The sequence below is a fragment of the Ascaphus truei genome, chromosome 3 (assembly GCF_040206685.1).
Source record: "Ascaphus truei isolate aAscTru1 chromosome 3, aAscTru1.hap1, whole genome shotgun sequence".
In the NCBI taxonomy this organism is placed as follows: domain Eukaryota; kingdom Metazoa; phylum Chordata; class Amphibia; order Anura; family Ascaphidae; genus Ascaphus; species Ascaphus truei.
The window spans coordinates 324,458,230-324,473,323 of NC_134485.1; the positions used below are offsets into that span (position 1 = coordinate 324,458,230).

Sequence of the window (15,094 nt, forward strand, 5' to 3'; positions counted from 1 at the left end):
AAACGTCATAAGGCCCCCATGGTGCCATACCGCCTTACATCTCAGCCTTAATTTCTCCAACATATTGCTTCTTTATCTTGCTCAGCTTCTTGCTGTTTAGATTCACTTTATCAAAACCTAATTTACTCCCGGCCTCACCAAAAAACACGGTTTAGTGGGAGGGAAGGGATAGAGTTGCCATCTACCCCCAGGTCAGATGAACAGGTTTTTCCAACCCACTTTGTTTGTTTCTGTTTTATCCAAAGAACAGTTGTGCTACAAATCCCAGAATGCTTTGGGAAAAGAGTAAAAACAACAGAACTAAATCAACCTGGCTCCAGATGGCAACCCTACTCCAATGCCATGTACCATTTCCCTTTAGCTTTTTGATGAGGCTTGTCTTTCTTATTTCCGCTCAGTGGTGAAAGTGACGTCCCTCTCCTTTTATCAGTTTATCAACACAAAATAAAACTGTTTAGATCAAAGAAATCAAACCATGCTCTCCCATAGCATTGGATAACAAGGTAAGCAATGAGTAGACAAGATAAAGCAGGTCTTTATCTTTATTAGCTTTCTGCTCCAATGCACATGATTGGTTTGAAACATGTTCCTCAATTGGTTTGAAACATCTTCCCCTGTGTGAGAATCGGTGCAATCAACCTACATTCCTCTCCCAAATCATAGGACAAGTGCTCAGACACCATACAGATGAGTAAGGCCTCTCAGTTATTTTGGGTAAACTACTCCTGCAGCACTGGGACAGCAAGGCGCCAAATAATGACCGTACTCAATATGCAGTGGAACCATGTTACCCTTGTCTGGGATTCAGCAGTAACCTCTATTTTAATAAACAGGACTGAAAATCTCCCTGACCAGTAGAAGACAACTTCACAGCATATTGAATGGAGGCCTACGTATCTACCATGACCTTGAGACACTTCATGCTGCCAGTGCTTAGGTGACTCCCATGCACGAGGAGCACACAATGCTATATGGGTTCAGTGACTACTTGTGCCACAATGCTGTGGGACTAATGGACACAAAATGCAACATCAAAATTTTTTTTTTTATCAATGTTGACACATTTCTCCCATTGCAGCTTGAGAAACATTTGCAATATGATGCAGTGTCCTCCGACACTGAAGAGGTTAATATTGCCCACTCTGTCTGACTCAAGGCTGACACCCACACATAGCCCCGTCTGCACACAGCAGCCAGAAGTTGGGCGCCTTTGTGCACTGTGATGGGGCATATTAGGCATGGATGCCACTCTCCTGAGCCAGCTCTGACGCACAGAGCCGGAATGCTGACATGAAGACAGCTACCAACAGCTGCCCGGGAAGTAGGAATGCCACAGCCTTAACCCTTTCCAGAAAATGAGCTGCAACAGCCTTAATCCTTTCTAAACGTCATATGTGAGACAGCGGGAGGCTGTCCTCATCTGCAAAACGGCTCAAACTGGTGTCTCTTGCAATGCCAGTCACTGCAAAATAAAAAATGCACGTGGGATGGTTTCGGTCATATGGGATGATTGAGGTGTTTGCCATTCCCAGAAGTGACGCTCTTCTTAGCCACTTGAGTTAACCATCTGAGACTGTAGTGCTGTGTTAGAGCATTTCAAACGCAGCTCCCTGAACCCCGGGAAACATTCAGATTTGCAGCGCGCATTTGTCAAGTTTGTTTATTTATGAATCCTAATAAGTTCTGGGATTTGTAAGCAAGGTAGGTGGGGTTTGCTATAATGACATTATTGTATGAATTATTTATATATTTCATTTAAATGAGGTTATTTATCAAAGTTTCCCTACTGAAAAACTGGTATAAAAAAAACCCCACGGCACCAGGCTTAGAAACGTGAAAAGAACGCCCTGGGTTTTCAATGGCGTTTGCAATACCTTTTGCTCAAGTCTTGCAGCGAAGAGGCTTCATTAATAAGCTTCCATTGTTAGCTTTCCAGCAGCGGGGACACTTTGTTAAATGACCTTAAGGTTCGCTGCTAATAGACAGAACTACGGTGAGATTTTCTGCAGACTTTATTATAACTCTTCCCTGCCAATGTGGAACTAAAATCACAAAGTAATGTAACACCATCTCTATCGTTGTTAAGTGTCTTCTGTTTTAAATGAAGAGTATATTTAACGTCTTGCACACATTTCTAATTTAGGGCCTTATTCTACATGGTCTGAAGAGGCTGTCCGGCCTGTTTTCAGCCGACAATCCCTATTGATTTCAATGGGGATGTTTGCCCAAAAATGGCCCGGCCGGCCGCTTCTGACAATATAAAATCAGGCCCTGAGACCTGAAAGAAAAATATGTGGTCAAGCGCAAATAATCACTTCAATAAATCCGTGTGCTGTAAAACCAGAGAAAGGTGGTAATAACAATACAAGGAAGATGTATACGATCCTTAGGGAACACATGCAGCTTGCAGATAGGGATTTTCCCATTTCCCTTTGGAACTGTTTGCAGCGGACGTCAGAGCACAAATAATTCCCAATAGGGAGTAAAAGGAGAAAAGAGAAAATATATAGTGCAGACATGTTCAATACTCAATATGGATTCAATGTGTTGTGTATTACCACTCGTGTGATGTAAGATGCTTTCAAGCGTTTGGGGACACCCAGTCCTGAATGGGGATGGTGTGGTAGGTTCTTGCAAACGGAAATCAAGGTGCTCCCAAAGTGTAGACCGTGAAATAGGGAAATACTGAGAAAATACTGCCAAAATAGTGCAATACTGTTTATAAAATGTAAAATGATAAGGTGGCTGGTACAGATCAACGCACACGCTCACCACACTTTAAACCCATATAGACCAGAATGGATCAACAAAGACACTCCCAGTTGCTGGGCCTCTGATTGCTGCCAGGCCCCAGTTACTGGGCCTCTGATTGCTGCCAGGCCCCAGTTGCTGGGCCTCTGATTGCTGCCAGGCCCCAGTTGCTGGGCCTCTGATTGCTGCCAGGCCCCAGTTACTGGGCCTCTGATTGCTGCCAGGCCCCAGTTGCTGGGCCTCTGATTGCTGCCAGGGCCCAGTTGCTGGGCCTCTGATTGCTGCCAGGCCCCAGTTGCTGGGCCTCTGATTGCTGCCAGGCCCCAGTTGCTGGGCCTCTGATTGCTGCCAGGCCCCAGTTGCTGGGCCTCTGATTGCTGCCAGGCCCCAGTTGCTGGGCCTCTGATTGCTGCCAGGCCCCAGTTGCTGGGCCTCTGATTGCTGCCAGGCCCCAGTTGCTGGGCCTCTGATTGCTGCCAGGCCCCAGTTGCTGGGCCTCTGATTGCTGCCAGGCCCCAGTTGCTGGGCCTCTGATTGCTGCCAGGCCCCAGTTGCTGGGCCTCTGATTGCTGCCAGGCCCCAGTTGCTGGGCCTCTGATTGCTGCCAGGCCCCAGTTGCTGGGGCTCTGATTGCTGCCAGGCCCCAGTTGCTGGGCCTCTGATTGCTGCCAGGCCCCAGTTGCTGATGCTGCGGCAGGTCTTCCTCCCCTGCCACCGGAAATTGAGCTCGCTCGGAAGTCGGGCCCAACTTCCGCATCGGAGCGTGGGACTGGCGTGGCACCCGAGGCCTTCCACCCCCATGGTAAAAATGTGTGTTTGTATAGTGTGCTGGGGATTGGGTTTGTATATTGGTATGGAGAGGTATTGTGTGTGTGTGTGGGGAGTTGTGTGTGTGTGTGTGTGTGTGCATGGGGGTTGGGAGGAGTTGGGTGTGTGTGTGTGTGGGGGGGGAGGGGGTTGACGGAAGTTTTGTGTGTGTATTTTGTGTGGCAGGGAGTTGTGTGTGACCATCACAGGATTGAGTGAGAGAGGGGGGGCATTGAGTGATTGAGAGGAAGAAGAGTGTTAGCGAGAGAAGGGGGGAGTGAGAGAGGAAGAGTGGACCGGGTGAGAAATATATGGGGGGGAGTGTGAGAAAGGGGGAGCAAATAGAGGGGGTGAGAGTGTGCAGATGAGAAAGAGGGGGGGCTCGCAAGGTCCTCGACAGTAGGGGGTCCAGTGGAAACTCTAGGTCCTGGGTCCCGGGAAAGCTGTCGCTCTGGTGACAGATAGAAAGATACTGTCAGCCCAGAGATGATCTGTAATGTGGTAACCAATTACTTGTAGGAACGTGTCTGTGTCCTTAGCCTCCTAGCGGAGAAAGCAAATATGAGGGTCATAGCTGCGTCTACAGAGGGAATAGTGCGGGAGACGGCTCTGCACAATACAACTATTCCTATGCACAGCTGTTTCCACTGGCATATTTGAAGGGAGGGAAGGAGATAGAGGAAACAAACAAAGGAGGGAATAATAGGGGGGAGGAGGGAGAGAGAGAGAAGGAAGGGGTCATGGGAAGAAGGAAGGAAGAAGGACGAAAGAAAAGAAAGTTTAGTGACACACAAACTTCAGTCTACATCTGCATCGCCCCTAAGACGGACGCCTGAAAGAATTCCCAAAGAGCTGCTCCCCTCTGCACAGAACCAGCATGCTAAGGGTTAACACCTGCTTTTGCTTAGTACTATCTGTTTCCTCAACCCCACCCACTGGAATGTTAATGACCCAGGAGGACAAAGGACTTTGAAACCACAGCTGCATTCAATCTGAACCCCCTCAGTCTACATCTGTGTTGCCAGAAAGGCAGACAGCCTTTGGCGCAGCCGAAGGACAGCCAAAGTGTGAGCTGTTTGCTGCCATTCGCTGATGTTTGGTCATGTTAAAGCTGCTCCATTGTGTTCTGAAACTCACCAGCCCTTTTATCCCATGTACCCAATTTTCCAACTTACCTGGCCTTATAGATTGTAAGCTCCTTGAGGCAGGGCTTCTTCTAATACGTTGCAGGCTCATCCTACCTCTTCTAACACAATTTTAATCTTGTCTGTAACAGTTACATACGCCAATAATCATATCTCTAACTGTCCATGAAATGTCTGTGAATTGGCTGTATAACCTTTGTTCATTTAATGTAACCATGTATTGTTATCATAACTGTGCCCAGGACATACTTGAAAACAAGGTAACTCAATGTATTACTTCCTGGTAAAACATTTGATAAATAAAATAAATAAATAGAGAGCGAGAATCAGAGTGATGCAGTGTCGCTTTGGCTTGCATTCAAGTTTTAGAAATGACTAAATCCTTAACTGTGCATTATCCAGATTCTCACCATACTAAACAGGGTCCAAAGCCATAGCGGACGAGAGAAAAGATGGAACAAACTCAAGTGCAGCCATTCATATTAGGGACTTTGAGGGGCATATTCACTCAGGTCAGATGCAGGTATTGCACACCGATCCACAGTTACCGGTCATTGAAATCAAGGGCAGTGAACGCTGGCCATCTTAAGAATTTTGGGGGCCCTTGGCTAAGTGTAGATTTGGGGCCTACCCAAAAAGGTCACATTTAAATACAAATTGAGTATGTTTTAAAAACAAACAAAAAGCCTCAGTTCTACATCCAATATGACAAATTATATCGTTAAATACTTATCTGTCTTCCCATAAGTAAGGATCATTTAGTCTACATCATTTGTCACATTGGATGTAGCCTTGGGGATTTATATCTCTTGTTATATACATGAGGTCACAATCCCAGTAGCCCTCCTTTTGACACAAATACACTGTAAATGGTGTGCTGGGTTTGGGTTTTCAGCTTGTGGGGGTTGTGTGTGTTTGGAAATATAAATTGGTAAACAATAGTTTGGAGGTTTGTGCCCCTTCTCCCGGGTTTACGCTCGCCCAGCACACTTATATCTAGCAGGTGTTGTGATGCACCGGTGAAAGACCAGACTATTAACACTTCTTCTTCCATCAGAGAGGTAAAGAGAGGTACAGAGAGGTACAGAGGGGTACAGAGGGGTAAAGAGAGGTACAGAGAGGTACAGAGAGGTACAGAGGGGTAAAGAGAGGTACAGAGAGGTACAGAGGGGTAAAGAGAGGTACAGAGAGGTAAAGAGAGCGTTTACAGGTAGTGTTAGGACTTGTGAAAAAGAGGGGACCCTTTAGCATGGTCACAAGCTGAAAAGCTGTGGCCAAATAATTTAACTTAATTACGCTCACTTATGAGAAGACATACGTATTTCATTATATAACTTGTCATATTGGATGAAGCATTGGAAATGTTGTCATTTATTAAATACATGAGGTTCCTAACCCAGTAGCACTTCTATTGGCACAAATATACATGTACAGCAGGCCTGCACAACTCGTAAAGTGCGAAGGGCCGAACTGCTCCAAGGAAAAAAAAATTGGGCCGCACGGGTAAAATCATTATCATCATCATCATCATCTCTCCTCCAGCACCTATCATCATCATCATCATCATATCTCCCCCAGCACCCCTCATCATCATCCTCATATCTCCCTCAGCACCCTTCATCATCATCCTCATATCTCCCCCAGAACCCAACACTATCAACCTTTGCGATACTCCCCATCTATCTCTCATACCCCCATCTCTCCCCCTCACCCACACACATAATACCCCCCCTCCACATCAAACACACAATACCCCCCTGCACACCACACACATCCCACCCCCCCTGCACTTCACATCCCTCTCCCCCTTGCAGCTCACATCCCTCTCCCCCTTGCACCTCACATCACTCTCCCCCCTTGGGTGAATGACGGTGGGTGAGTGGGAGACAGTGACTGGGTGGGTGGGAGACAGTGACTGGGTGGGTGGGAGACAGTGACTGGGTGGGTGGGAGACAGTGACTCGGTGGGTGGGAGACAGTGACTAACAGTGACTGGGTGGATGGGAGACAGTGACTTACAGTGACTGGGTGGGAGACAGTGACTGGGTGACAGTGACTGGGTGGGTGGGAGACAGTGACTGGGTGGGTGGGAGACAGTGACTGGGTGGGTGGGAGACAGTGACTGGGTGGGTGGGAGACAGTGACTAACAGTGACTGGGTGGGAGACAGTGACTGGGTGACAGTGACTGGGTGACAGTGACTTACCTTGACCGGGTGGGTGCAGCTTGCCGCCGGACGCTTTCCCCTCCTGCTCCCGATATCCCTGCGGCAGCTGCCCGTGACGGGAGGTGGGCTTGGGGGCGCGGGCTGGGGGGAGGAGGGCACGGGAGGTGAGCTCGTGGGGGACGCGGGAAGCTGACCGCGGAGGGAAGCGGTGAGAAGCAGGCCGCAGGAGGAGCTGAATTACTTATTAATTATTACTTCCCCCTCCGCCCTACGTTGGGAGCAGGGGGGGGAGCGGGCCCACAGAGGAGCTGAGTGTTGCTTCCCCCTCCGCCCCACGTTGGGAGCAGGGGGGGGGGGGGGAGCGGGCCCGCAGAGGAGCTGAGTGTTGCTTCCCCATCCACCCCACGTTGGGAGCAGGGGGGGGAGCGGGCCCGCAGAGGAGCTGAGTGTTGCTTCCCCCTCCGCACCACGTTGGGAGCAGGGGGGGGGGGAGCGGGACAGCAGAGGAGCTGAGTGTTGCTTCCCCCTCCGCCCCACGTTGGGAGCAGGGGGGGGGGAGCGGGCCAGCAGAGGAGCTGAGTGTTGCTTCCCCCTCCGCACCACGTTGGGAGCAGGGGGGGGGGAGCGGGACAGCAGAGGAGCTGAGTGTTGCTTCCCCCTCCGCCCCACGTTGGGAGCAGGGGGGGGGGAGCGGGACAGCAGAGGAGCTGAGTGTTGCTTCCCCCTCCGCCCCACGTTGGGAGCAGGGGGGGGGGAGCGGGCCAGCAGAGGAGCTGAGTGTTGCTTCCCCCTCCGCCCCACGTTGGGAGCAGGGGGGGGGGAGCGGGCCAGCAGAGGAGCTGAGTGTTGCTTCCCCCTCCGCACCACGTTGGGAGCAGGGGGGGGGGAGCGGGACAGCAGAGGAGCTGAGTGTTGCTTTCCCCTACGCCCCACGTTGGGAGCAGGGGGGGGGGAGCGGGCCAGCAGAGGAGCTGAGTGTTGCTTCCCCCTCCGCACCACGTTGGGAGCAGGGGGGGGGGGGAGCGGGACAGCAGAGGAGCTGAGTGTTGCTTCCCCCTCCGCACCACGTTGGGAGCAGGGGGGGGGGGAGCGGGACAGCAGAGGAGCTGAGTGTTGCTTCCCCCTCCGCCCCACGTTGGGAGCAGTGGGGGGGGTGCGGCTGCAGAGGATTCCCCTCCATCCCACGTTGCGAGGGGGGGGAGCAGGCCCTGCATTTTTTTAAACGTTTTTTTTTTTAATTTAATTAATTAATCGCCTGGCCAGATACATCGCGGGCCGCACAGAGAGGCCGTATGTCGTGCAGGCCTGATGTACAGTATATGTGCTTGTGGGTTTGGGTTTTGAGCTTGCAGGAATGTGTGTGTTTGTATATTTATGAAGTATATCAAGAGTGTTCAATGTTGGTTGAAGCAGAAACTACAGAGCTCGTTCTTATTTTGTTTCTTTATTGACAGGTATCACAAGGATACAGAGATGATAAAATAGTATGTATACATATATTTAGCAAGAAGTGACGAGTAATTCCAACAAGTGAAATGGTCATATGCGGACACTAAAAATAGAGACCATAAGTTGTGAAAAAAGCTTTTTTAATATCTTTTTTATCTTTAAATAAACCCAAACACTTGCACACGTAAATCAAATATTTTAGTACAGCAAGAAAGCGTGGACCTGAGCTATATACAGTACAGGCAGTCCTCGGTTATCCGACACAATGCGTTACTCAAAATGGCGTTGTAAAGCGAAACACGTTTTCCCATAGGAACACTGTTTAAATGAAAGGTTCCGTTCCTGAAGGCATTTTTAACACTAAAATACACCAAATATTTTATGCAGGCAATAAGATACGCAGCACACACATAAATTATATAGTGTATATACTGTATTATATATATAATATAACATAAAATATAATAATATAATATATTATATAATATAATATTATATAATATATATATTATATACACATAAACAACTTTGCAAAGCGTTGTAAGAGCGTTGGATAAGCCATTTTGGCGTTGTAAAAATGAACATAGGTATGCATTGCATAGCGTTGGATAAGCCATTCGTTGTAAAGCGAAGCGTTGTAAAACGAGGACTGCCTGTATAGGTAATATCTAGCTGCAACACAAATGCTTCAGAAATGCAAAGAGTGAGAATACTGTAGATGAATTCAGGGGGGCGCAAACTTTTTTCCCTGCGCCTCCCTGCCGGCGGTCCCCTCACCTCCTCGCCCCCCGCTCCGACATCGGCTCCGGCGTCATGACGTAACGTTGCCATAGAAACGTGACATCACATGACCTCGCGGCGTCATTTGACGACGCATTGCCATGGCGACGCGTGTGAGAAGCCGCCGGAGCCAAGGTAAGTAATTAGTTTACAGAGGCCCTGCAGCTCCCCTGGCACTTAATTTAAGTACCTTAGGGAAGCGCACGGGGCCTCTGTAAACCCCGCGCCCCCCCACACTCAGTCTCGCGCCCCCCCTTGGGGTCGCGCCCCCCAGTTTGCGCACCGCTGGATTAATTTATATTCTGAGCAGAATAAATTAAATGAGAATACTGTGTTGCAGGCATGAACTCGGAGTTCTTAGGAGTAATAAAATTGCCTACGTTTGGAAAACCAGGGCAAACAACTTGACTTTGACCAGAATTTCCCAAGATTGAAACAGAAGCTGTAACTATTTTGGGTGACCGTATCTCCAAATCTTTCAATGCAATGATGGACTTCTGTACACTGTTACATTGATATCAGAAGGTATCCCCAATATTCATTAATGGTAGTATCACGATATGAATTCTTACTATTTCAGGTCTGATTGTACATATTACCTGCCAAGTTAGAGAGAACAAGAACTACATATAGTTAACATATAGAACATACAAGAAGAACAAACATGTCCTTCAAATAGAGGGGCCTATGCAGTAAGCGTTCATAAGCCACTTGTCGAGCACTTATCGCCCAAAATGCCTATGCTATTCAGTAAGTCTCGATAAGTGGTCGATAAAGGTCTGAATCGCCCTCAAATTTTTTTGTTCAAAACCAAATCACCAAGTGAGCGGTGATAAGCCACTTATCGACGCTTTTCGGAATGTTCATAAACTCGTGCAATTCTAGTAGCTGCGAGTAGGTTATCGATGCCTATCGCGGCTCTAGAATGGCCAAATCCAAACGGCAGAAAAAGTTGGCGCGAGGGTGGGGAGAAGCGTCGATAAGGCGGCGAGACGGGACTTAGAAAAAATTAGTCCTTTTTCCTGCATCGGATTGATGCCGGGGGTCTCCGGAGCTGATACCCATTAATACCAGCACCGGAGACCCCCGGCATGCAGGAATGCGCCGAATGCAGGAATAATGCATTTACTGCCGACTTCATTACTTTAGCGGCTAACCGCTAAGGCAATTAAGGGTTTAAACACCCGTGCCAGGCTTATTGTGGGTAGCGGGGGTGGGTGAAGGGGGTATTTGGCCCTTGGCGGGGGTTTAGGCCTTGCGAGGGGGGGTTGCGAATGGAGTTAACCCCTTCATTACCATAGTGGTTAATCCCGCTAAGGTACTGAAGGGGATAACCCCTCCCGCTATGCACCCAGTAGGCCTAAACACTCATCCTTGGGGCTAATATCCCCTTCACCAACCCCTGCTACCCACAATAAAAACAATACACACAACAGCCTCACTACCCACCTCCCAGACCCCCAATAAACATTACAATATCTAATACACCACCCACCCCGTGCCCCCCCCCATAAAACCATTATTTATTTTTTATACACACAATTAATACCCCAGGCCGGTGGAGGTCCTCGGGTGGTCCCGACGGGTGTCCGCAGGCCCCACAGTGCACCCCGGGAGTACCCACGGGTGTCTGGGGGCCTCTGGGTGGTCCACTCTAGGCTCCGTGGCCTCCAGGTGGTCCCACGGGTCCCCGTAGGCCCCAATGGGGTCCACGGGTGTTCCCTGCGGGTGTCTGGGGGTCCCCGAGTCGTACCCATGGGAGTCTGGGGGCCCTCGGGTGGTTCCTGCGGGTGTCTGGCGGTCCCCGGGTGGTCCCTGTGGGTCCACATACATACATACAGTAATACATACATTCTATTGGCCCCTAACCCCTTAATCACCATAGCGGTTAATAACCACTATAGTAATTAAGGAGTTAACACACCCTGTCCCGTTACCCACCCGGGAGGCCTAACCACCCACCCCGGACCCACTATACCCACCCTGTACCCATTGAGTAATATAGTGGTACATCATACCCATATAATAATATGGGCCTGATATGCCACTATAGCAGTCAATGGGCACCCTAATCAAAATACATTAATGCACAAAACACACAATAAAACATTCCGAAACACTGAAACACCCCAAATCACAAAATAAAAACAGTAGCCAACAAATGCAATTAATACAAGCACTAACCAGCACAATAATGAATTAATTCATCCATTAACCAATCAAAGCAATTAATTAATAAAACAACTCAGCTAAACAACAAGGAATTAATTCAAAACAGTAACCAACAAAGAAATTAATTAATAAAAAAACTCGGCAACACAACCATTAAAAGCAGCACCCAACACAAGACATCATTAATTAAAAACAAAAATCAATCGCCAAAACAATTTAAAAGTAATGTAGAAAAATTACAAACAATTACATCCACATAATAAACAGACATAGGAAAAATCACACTAAATACAAAGCAACCAATTAAAAACAAATTATTGGCCTAATAATGTATTGATCTGTACCCTAAAGTGGGTCAATCACGTGATGGAGAAGGAGGAGGAATCGACCAATCTCCGCACAGCAAGTTTTTAGATAAACATGTCCCAATCACGTGACGCAATACATTTCCTTGCATAGTAGATACCGGCACTCTATAATGGGGCCTGTATCTCGGGAAGTAGGGGATCCTCGGACCTCAAACCAATGCGGTTCTGCTCCGGAGACACCCTGCTCATCTAAACTAGGAATAAAATGTATATTAAAAAACATACATTTCGGGCAAGATTTGTGCTGGGAGAGACGTCTTTCTCTGAGCAGCTCTCTCTGCAGCAGAAATGAATCGCCGGTTAAGGCCTTTTCAGAGGGTCGATCCTATCGCTGGAAGCAACTCGCCCGTTTTGGGAATTTTGCTATCACAGGTAATCAAGGCTTTATGAATACCGTGATAGCAACGCTCAAAAAAAGGGCGATATAAATGGGCCGGCGATTAGTTTTATGAACGCTTACTGCATAGGCCCCTGAATGTTTGTTCTGAAAAGGCATATTATGCAGTGGGTTTGATGCATATTGAGCAGAATTCTTGGACAATTTTGATATCTTTGAATGCTAAATCCTGGGTCAGTAAATAGTAGAATCACAATATTAACACTTTTGTTACCAGGTTTACATGCCGATATTACCAGCCTAAGTTTAAAAGAGAAAATATTAGGACCACATAAGGTTAACATAACATGACACATACAATAAGAACATGTCCAGCTGAGTATAATATCTTGTAGTCGAAGTTCTTGTATCCTGCACACTGGGGTTAATTCATGTTTATGTTGATCAAGTTTTCATGCTATTTCTAGCCATTTTCAAACAGGTTTGAGGAATACTCTCTTGTGGTAGATTAATCTGAATTGTTTTGAGAAGAGTAAAAGTTTGTGATCCGGTGGAAAAAAGAGCTGTTTTTCCTTTTAAGAACTTCTGGAGTAGCATATCAACTAGGAAATTCTGCCATCATCCGTCACCGTGTCAGCCTGTGGCCTGCAGATACTGTACAAATGGTTTCTCAGAGGCAAACTTATATTCTGACCCAGCGAAAATGGAAGAATATGTCCCAGATGTAGAGAGGAAGAGACAGTCTCCAGTAAAGGTGAGAGGAGTAATTGATTATTTGGTGACCTTACTGGGTTGTCGAGTCCCAGGGAACGGAGTGCTTTTTTGCAATGTTCAGCTACATGATTTTGTTCTTGCACTTGTGATTAATCTTGGTAACAGAATTTTGAGCTAGGTTGATCCTTACGCTTCAGGCAGCTTTGCCCAGTTTGTTGGGACACAGTGCCCTTCAATGCAGAAAACTTTAATGGAGGTGAAGAAATAGTTGATGGGTTCCATAATAGCTTGTATCAGGCAGTCAACCACCCTTTTGGCAGAAGCAGCTCTATTAATATGTGCCCTCTGGAGCCTGCATTTACCTTCTGCCTGTACATCTCCTCTCAGGGATGTCTGACACATCACTGCCTCTTGACACCATCACAACTGCAGTTTTTTACATACATTTTTCCAAGTCAGACAACATATACAGGAGCTTATTTATGTTAGAGCTCCATTATCCCACTTTCAGGAAATACCAGACGGCCCTGCTGCAGTCCCAACAAAGTCTGCTCTGGAATCAAGGCTTCAAGGTAGGCCTCACTTTTTAAAAGTATAAATGGACTACTATGGTCGACCTAAATTAGACAATATATGTCTTTTTGGAGAGCTCCCTTTCCGACCTGCACCGTGGCACTGTTTTTGCTAACTTTATGTGGTCCGAAAAGGAGGATGCCTTCAGTAACAACCGCATTTAGAGAGACAAAGCTAAGCAGCCATCTTGGTGGGCGTTCCTCCCAGGAGTCTTGCAGAGCTCATTCTAAATAAGTTTTAACTTAAAAAAATATCTTTCTTCTTTGTAGTTTGTGACCGTCATTGATAGGAAAATTCGTAAAGCAATCTCAATGTTAAGAAATGTTGACTCCAGTTTGTCATGCTGTAATAGTTTTTTGTTGAACATTATTTTTTTAAATACATTTCTGACAAATCCATAAACTACCAATTGCATGAAAAATTGTATAAACATTATTTTTTATAAAAAAAAGTTAGGGTATATAAAATTAAAAGCAATATACGGTTGTTAGCACACCAAACAATACAGTTTATAAAAATGATAATTTAATAACGTTTGCTGCGTTCAGCCTCTGGATAATCAGGAGCCCACGGAAGGTCGGGGGCCCTTGAAATGTCAGGGGCCCTGTGCCACAGCCTAATTCACCCGTGCCTTAAGTTGGAACTGAGCAGTGGATTGGGATGTGATACCCCACATCGGACCATAGTGAATCCCAGCTTCCGTTTGTCTTAACCAGGGTTGCTGTGTCACCTATGGCGGTCTGAGTGTTGCATGGGACATGACATGATAGCAACTCCTTGTATCAGAAATCCAGATTGTAGTTTTGCATCTATGATATATTCTACAATTAAAGTCGGGACAGATAAGAAGGCAACTCTATCTGAGATCTATGAGTATATCATTGACAAGAACGAATACTTAAAAAATTCACCAAACCAGCGAGGGTGGCAGAATTCTGTAAGACACAACTTAAGTTTGTATGATTGCTTTATAAGAACACCTCTGCGTCCAGCGAGAAAGGAGGTTGCTGGTCACTGCACCCATCTTGAGCTGGTAGGTTTGATCATGGCAACTTCCGAAGGAGAAAGATATTGATTGTGAGTAAGAGATTGAATAATCAAACTCCCTGAGCTGGTCCCTCAAATGTGCCACCACCCGTTTACCAGCTTCAGCCTGAGTGCCTGCCTCAATACCAATACTACTACCAGTACGGGCCAACTGACACTGAAAACCAGCTGAACCTACATCCCAACTACCTGCCCCAACCTGAGTACCAGCCTCAACATGATTATATGTCTCTGTCTGGCTACCTGTCCCAATATCATTATCAGCAAGGACCAAACAACTCCGCCAATGTGATAAACCTGCATCCCAACCACATGATCCACTCGAGCCTCTACGCACAGTACACCCCTGGCACCAACAGTGGGTTACTGCAACCCAGTTGGCAAGGTTTATAATCAAGGTAAAGATACTGTAACTGTCATTCACAATGACACACATACTGTATGCATGCCATAGCCCGTAAATGCATTCATACACGCGCACATTAGTGTGCATTTACGCATGCGCTCACATTCTCGCTTTCGCGCATGAGCACTATACTTACAGCAGTTTATAATTGTTTATTCATATTTCATTAAAAATGTATTCAAATTTTTTCCAGACATGAAAATATCAAATTGGCAGCCAGAAGATGTCGATGAAAATCCAAAACCATTACTACGAGGACACCTTTAAACTACCTTATATCATACTATATTTGTGGTTTTCTTTTTTTTACTTTTATACTACTATATCAGCTTTATTATCCCACTGAGGGGAAATTCTTACTAAGGGGAACTATACTGTAC

At 46.8% G+C, this 15,094-nt stretch overlaps 1 protein-coding gene across 5 annotated transcripts in view; it reads right to left on the bottom strand.

Moving 5' to 3' along the window:
* Positions 1 to 15,094, bottom strand: part of ITGA7 (integrin subunit alpha 7) — a 141,916-nt gene that overhangs the window by 72,249 nt on the left and 54,573 nt on the right. The gene's annotated exons all lie outside the window — the stretch shown is intronic.